We start from the raw sequence: 6,333 nt of genomic DNA, 5'->3' as shown, positions 1-6,333 counted from the left end.
ACCACGACCACCGTTGCCGCCCACCGACCACCACCACCACCACCACTGTTGCCGCCACAACCACTACCACCTCCATCGTTACCACCGCCGCCGCCACTGCCATTGACCACCACTACCACCGCCATGACCACCACTCACCATCACCGTCGCCGCCACCCACAGCCACTGCGTGCGATGCCACCACCATTACCATCATCGCCGTTACCACTCTCGCCGCCGCCTCCGACCACCACCACCACCCACCCACCCACCACCACTACCAATTCCATCACCCACCACCATCGCCGCCCCCACCACCACTAATAACACTACCACCACCACTACCAACGCTGCCACCATCGCCGCTACCACCACCGCCACCGCTACCATCCGTCAGTGCCATCACCGCCATCGTTGTCACCACCAACTGACACTGCCACCATCGTCACCACTTCCACCACCACAATCAATGTCACCACCACCATGACAACCACCATCACCGCTACCCACCATTGTCGCCGCCACCACCGCCGAAATTTTACTGTTTTTATAATTTTCATAATGTATTTTTACATATAAGTTAGAAAATAAGGTAAAATTGAGCAAAATAGGAAAAAGGGTAATTATGTCATTTTACATGAATTCCAATTCCATTTTTACCGAACCAAACAGATTATAGAATTAATTTCAATTTCATTTCCCGCCAACCAAACAGCATATGAAATTGGATTCAAATTCCTGACAGATTTATTTTCCAATTCCAATTCAGATTCCTTCAAAACCAAACAGCACCTCGTTCTTTTCTTATCTTAGATTTTATTTTATGAACAGTAAACTTATTGGATTTTGGTATAATTGGCCCATTATTTCTTTCATTTTGATAAACGAGATACTTTTTCAAGGAGTCTTTTTAGGCTAGTTTTGAAATTGGAGTTACACACGTGTTTTGTATAAGCACTTCACCGCATTTGTAAGCTAATTACATTAGGATCAGTGTCATTCGTCTTTACCGTTTCAACCTTTCTGGATGTATCGTTTCACAGCCATCGTCTCTTATCAGATTACATCTACCACTTCTCTTACTTCTTGATTCTTTTTTATCACTCACTTCCACCACCTCAAATTTTCTTTCAGTTTCATCTCTCAAATCAATGTATCTTCCACCGCTTTGGAGTCGACGTTGCCTCCTCTCTTTCTTTTCTGTTGATCTTCCAAAGTGAACATCTCTTTCCATAAAAAGATAGCCTTAGCAAAATCCTTTCCACCTCCCATGACGTATCAAATGCCCCCTCACACCAGACACACCACCTCCTTCACGGAGTGTTATATTACTGTTATCGTTTCTCTCAACCACCGCTTCACTCTAATTGCTCACCGACACCGCTGCGCTCTCTCTCTCTCTCTCTCTCTCTCTCTCTCTCTCTCCTAAAAACTACATCGTAATTGCCCGGTGGGTTGCTGATGGTGAGGTGCTACAAGGTAGGTCGGGTGAAGGAGTCTAGAGCATCTATTGTTTTAGATTTAGGGGTATTTCGGAGATGTCGACCCATCATGAGGTGTAGTCCATACAAGGAGGCAAACGATTCATTTAGGTACAATCCACTTGGTGTTTTATATTTTTAGTTGTTTTAGTATACGATTTTGACTTTCTTCCCCACACGTATTTTGATTTTAAAATTGATTAGTCTGTTATAACAACAAGGTTGCAATCACATTTCCCTACTCTGAATATGGAGATTCTACAAATCTATGTTGCTTTTACATGTTTTATTTATATAATTTTCAATAAAATTAGGAACCCCCTAAATTTATTTATGTACAGGAAGTGGAAGAATGGTGTTGAATGCATGTGGATAACTACTTGATTTGGAAAAGCCTTTTTAGGATACCTACATATTAATTTGTGTTTGTGTGCAGGAAGTAGAAGGGTAAAGACAAAATATGGTGATGGTTACTTTCATCAATTTTGAAATGTAATTTTAGCATATGAATTCTAGACATCAGGTTTCTTCTATTTTAAGAAATCATAGGAATTTTAAATGTATTTTGTTTGTATATGATTCCTTTCAGGTAAGTGGAAAACTTACGTTCTTCTTCCAACTCCTTAATGTAGGACTACAATTGTAATGGGGAGTAGATGTATAAGGATTGGTAGTTATTTAAGATGTATAATGGTTGGTAGTCTTAGAGATCATATAAGCAGGTTATGCCAAGTCATTTGCACCATTTCCTAAAGGTGTAGTTCTCCCATCACTGTAAGCTTTTCTCTTCAGTAACCGACACCGATTATCAACATTATTGACACACATGTAGCCCTAATTTGTGGTTGCATTCTGACGATGCTATTGCTAGGTACCTGTGGGTAGATCCACCCTTGGCCGCATCATCAATGTCATCGGAGAACCAATTGATGAGAGTGGTGATATTGGTAAGTGTTTTGTGAACTGTAATCCATCAAGTAAAGCATAATCTTAGATCTCTTCTTAATACTCTGTAACAGAAATGGAGCATTATTTTCCAATCCACAGAGAACCCCAACTTTTGTTAAAGTAGCAGCTAAGCAACAAATCCTTGTAACTAGAATCAAGGTAGTTGATCTCCTTACAACATATAAAGAGGAGGAAATATTGTTGGTGTAGGAAAATCTCTACTCATCAACGAACTTATCAACAATGTAGCCAAAGCTCATGCTTAGTACATAATCACATATCCTACATTTCAATATTTCACCAATTGCCATCTTCATTAATATATATATATATATATATATATATATATATATATATATATATATATATATATATATATATATATATATATATTAAAAATGGAACAAGTTAGGAACAGTACCTGACCAATGTACTATTCATTTTCTTCTAGTTTTAGTAGATTCAATTCCTCAAAATTTTCATTTTCTAGGTGGTTTCTCTGTATTTTCTAGTGTTGGTAGCAGTCCATGTGATGCTAATGATTTATACAGGGAAATGATGGAGAGTGGTGCCATTAAGCTGTCACGCCCCGAAACCAAGATGGCGGAAACATCTAGGGGTCGATGACTTTCATGAACATTATCACAACATAATGTACAATAGTGAATCATAGCAAATACGACCATCATAATTATAATTGAAAAGGTTACATTGTTACCATGTATTGATGCTTCAAACAAATTACATTATGATGACAAAAATGAATAATATGGCATTGTAACATCCCATCCTCAAAAGCCTTGTGGTTACTTGTTTAATGATTTCCTAAGAATACAAGTAGTTTTGAAAAGTGTAAACAATTAAGTTGGCGAGTTCATAAGAGTTTTGTATGTGAAAAATATGTAGCTGTTTACTTATAAAAATGATAGTGTACGTTCCCAGAAAATCCAATATTTTTTTTTAAAATGAGCTGCAGTCTTGAAAACCCTAAGACCAAAAATGTACAAATATTTCTATACTTAAAATAGTATTATGTAGTTTTATTCTTATATAAAACATTTGAACGCATTTTACCCTGTGTTAGGGCCATGATCCTCAAAGCATTCAGGATCCTCAAACCTTACCACATATTCAAGATCGTCAACTATCTCAGGATCCCGACTATTGTCGTTATTATTATTTACTAACATTTATAATGATTATATTTTGTTCTTAATTAACACATGTGTATAAATAGTCAATAGAAGACTTATTCTCAACAGAGATTCGTCTCAAATATGCTAAAGACTCAAAATACCAAATCAAATAACGTTCACAAATCTGGTCATAGAGGATCTCGAGAGTATCACACATCTTGTTAGCCAATTTAGACTATCAATTGACACATGTATCTCGTACATGACACATTCTACCTATTCTTAGCTAGCTCTATGAACCTTTTCACTTGTTCTTACTAAAATACTCTCTGTAATAATCATTTTTTATTAATAAAATAATCAAGGCAAGTGATCATTATCACCTCCCAAGGTTTTGTGTCGGAGATCCTAGCAAGGATCAAGGGCTTTCCTTGTAAACAATCGTGTCATCATCTTTACCTTTTTCGATTTCACAATTCGAACGTCACAACCTCTCATTCAATTTGGTTGATTTATACTTGTGTAATTTTTGACCAAAATAATTTGGCGCCCACCATGGGGCCGTGGTGCTCAAAATCCTCGAAAGATCATGTCTAAATAACCGATCCTTTCTTCATCCTCCGCTCCTTTCATTCCAACCAAAAACCTACGACCTCCTCCGAGTGGACCCCCTGGTCAGAAGAAAGTGCCTCATACTTCCAAGAGAAACACCCTCCGGTCGTTAACCAAGGAAGTTTGGGATCTTCAGGACTCCAGGATCCGACTGCTCTAGTCACTACTGTTGAACTCTTCGCTATGATAAAGAAAATGACGCAACAGATGACTCAGAAACAAGATGACAATAGAACACTACTTAGAGAAGTGGAGAGGATGAAGGTGGAATTTCAGAGATCCCAGGAAACAATGCCCACAGTTGTACAACCAAGGATCCTGAACTTCGATAATCCAGGATCCTCAGGAAATCAACAGTGGAATGCAGCTCCTGCTATTGTTGCATCAACCTGGGGGACGACTATGAACAATCGAGCATCTATGATCAATGATCTCGATAAGACTTTCAATACTCTTACAAACCTTGATTCTAATAAATTCTTAAACAACAATACTATAAATACTAACTCTATGAATGTTAATGCAGGAATAAGTCCACACGTGGCTAAGGAACTTCAGCAGTTGAGACAGATGATCTTAAGCATACCCGGGGTAGTTCAACCCATACCAGAAGCATCTCCAACAAGTCATAGGATCTCAAGATTTGCTTCTGTGATAGCCGATACTGAATTTCCTAAGCGCTTCCAGACTCCTAGTATGAAGCCTTACAATGGAACTACAGATCCTGAAAAGCACGTAGCACAATACCGAAAAAGGATGGAGATCATTCCCATCCCAGTGCACTCGAAGGAAGCTTGCCTATGCAAAGGCTTTGGTTCAACCCCCATGGGATTAGCTCTTAAATGGCTGCTAAACATTCATCCCTATTCTATTACTTCATTTTCACATTTAATCAATATTTTCAATAACCAGTTTTCTTGTAGCAGAACCTTCGAGAAGATCACTAGTGATCTCTATCGGGTGGTTCACAATCCTAAGGAACGGCTTAGGGATTTTGTTACCAGGTTTGGCACGGAAGCTCTAAGCATCCCCAACATTGACATGGAAACTGTTGTGGAGGCCTTCAAGATGGGTCTAAGGAAGGATTCACCCTTCTATGAAGATCTCGTGATGACTCCATGCAAGAGATTAGACGAAGTTAGGTGCCGAGAATTGAGGTTCATAAGGCTTGAAGAGGATAAAGAAGTCTAGAAGAAGAACAACCCTTAAAGTCAATACGAGAATCCCAATAGGAAAGCTGAATCCTCGGCTCCAAGATCCTAAAAATCGAAGCCCTATTCCAAACTAGATCATCACGGGGTTAATGTCCTCGAAGATAAAGGAGAGGAAGATGAACCTCCTAAGATCACTGCTATTGTTTTTCTGTGGATATTTCAGGTTTAATCCATGTTATGCAGGATCTCGGAGACAAAGAAAGATGGCTAAAGAAGGATAACAAGCCCACTAGTTGGAAAGACAAGTCCAAATGGTGTGCTTACTACAAAGATTTCGGTCACATGACGGAGGATTGCATAGCCCTAAGAAAGGAGATCAACTACCTCCTTAGCAAAGGGCATCTTAAAGAGATCCTTGAAAGAAAGAAAGAAAAGTCCAAGGAGAGTAACTAGGATGGTCACAAGATCCCGGAGAAACTAGGATCTTCACTCCCAAACACCAAGATAATTAATGTTATCTCAGGCGGATCTAACATTTGTGGTACTTCTTATTCTCAGGCTACAAGACATGCCAAGGTCTCTAAAACAGAAAATGAGAATAGACCACTGAAGAATACCTCTGTTAGCAATGAAAAGGAGATCACGTTTGATGAGACGGATAGGGAATAGATCCAAGATCCTCACCATGACGGACACATGATAACACTGTACATTGCCAACCACTTCGTCAGAAGGATCCTTGTTGATGGAGGATCCTCGATTAACATCATACTCTTGGACGCACTAAAAAGGTTGAACATCCCGGAATTGGAAATAATCAAAAGATCCTCGGTCCTCATAGGATTTAGCGAAGAAACGAAACACACCATCGGGGAGATAAAGCTACCAGTATACATAGAGGGGGTAAAATCTATACAAAATTTATGTGTTATTGACACCTTATCTTCTTATAATGTGATATTAGGTAGACTATGGATCCACGAGATGAAAGCGGTTCCATCAACATATCATCAGTATGTAAAG

The 6,333-nt window shown here is 39.0% G+C and overlaps 1 long non-coding RNA gene across 7 annotated transcripts; it reads left to right on the top strand.

Moving 5' to 3' along the window:
• Positions 1-883: 883 nt before the first annotated feature.
• Positions 884-3,226, top strand: LOC145102766 (uncharacterized). 7 transcript variants are annotated; one of them, XR_013706270.1, is made up of 5 exons: positions 887-1,571; positions 1,897-1,952; positions 2,050-2,234; positions 2,332-2,407; positions 2,480-2,701. It is a non-coding gene; the product is annotated as an uncharacterized LOC145102766 (long non-coding RNA). The 7 variants fall into 7 exon arrangements; XR_013706266.1 differs by having other exon boundaries at positions 884-1,571; positions 1,802-2,234; XR_013706269.1 differs by having other exon boundaries at positions 885-1,571; positions 1,897-2,234.
• Positions 3,227-6,333: the final 3,107 nt, after the last annotated feature.

The sequence above is a fragment of the Lactuca serriola genome, chromosome 4, assembly GCF_051521515.1.
Source record: "Lactuca serriola cultivar US96UC23 chromosome 4, Lser_US96UC23_V15, whole genome shotgun sequence".
In the NCBI taxonomy this organism is placed as follows: Eukaryota; Viridiplantae; Streptophyta; class Magnoliopsida; order Asterales; family Asteraceae; genus Lactuca; species Lactuca serriola.
The sequence above is the reverse complement of the archived record's forward strand: the minus strand, read 5'-3'. Positions and strand labels throughout refer to the sequence as shown.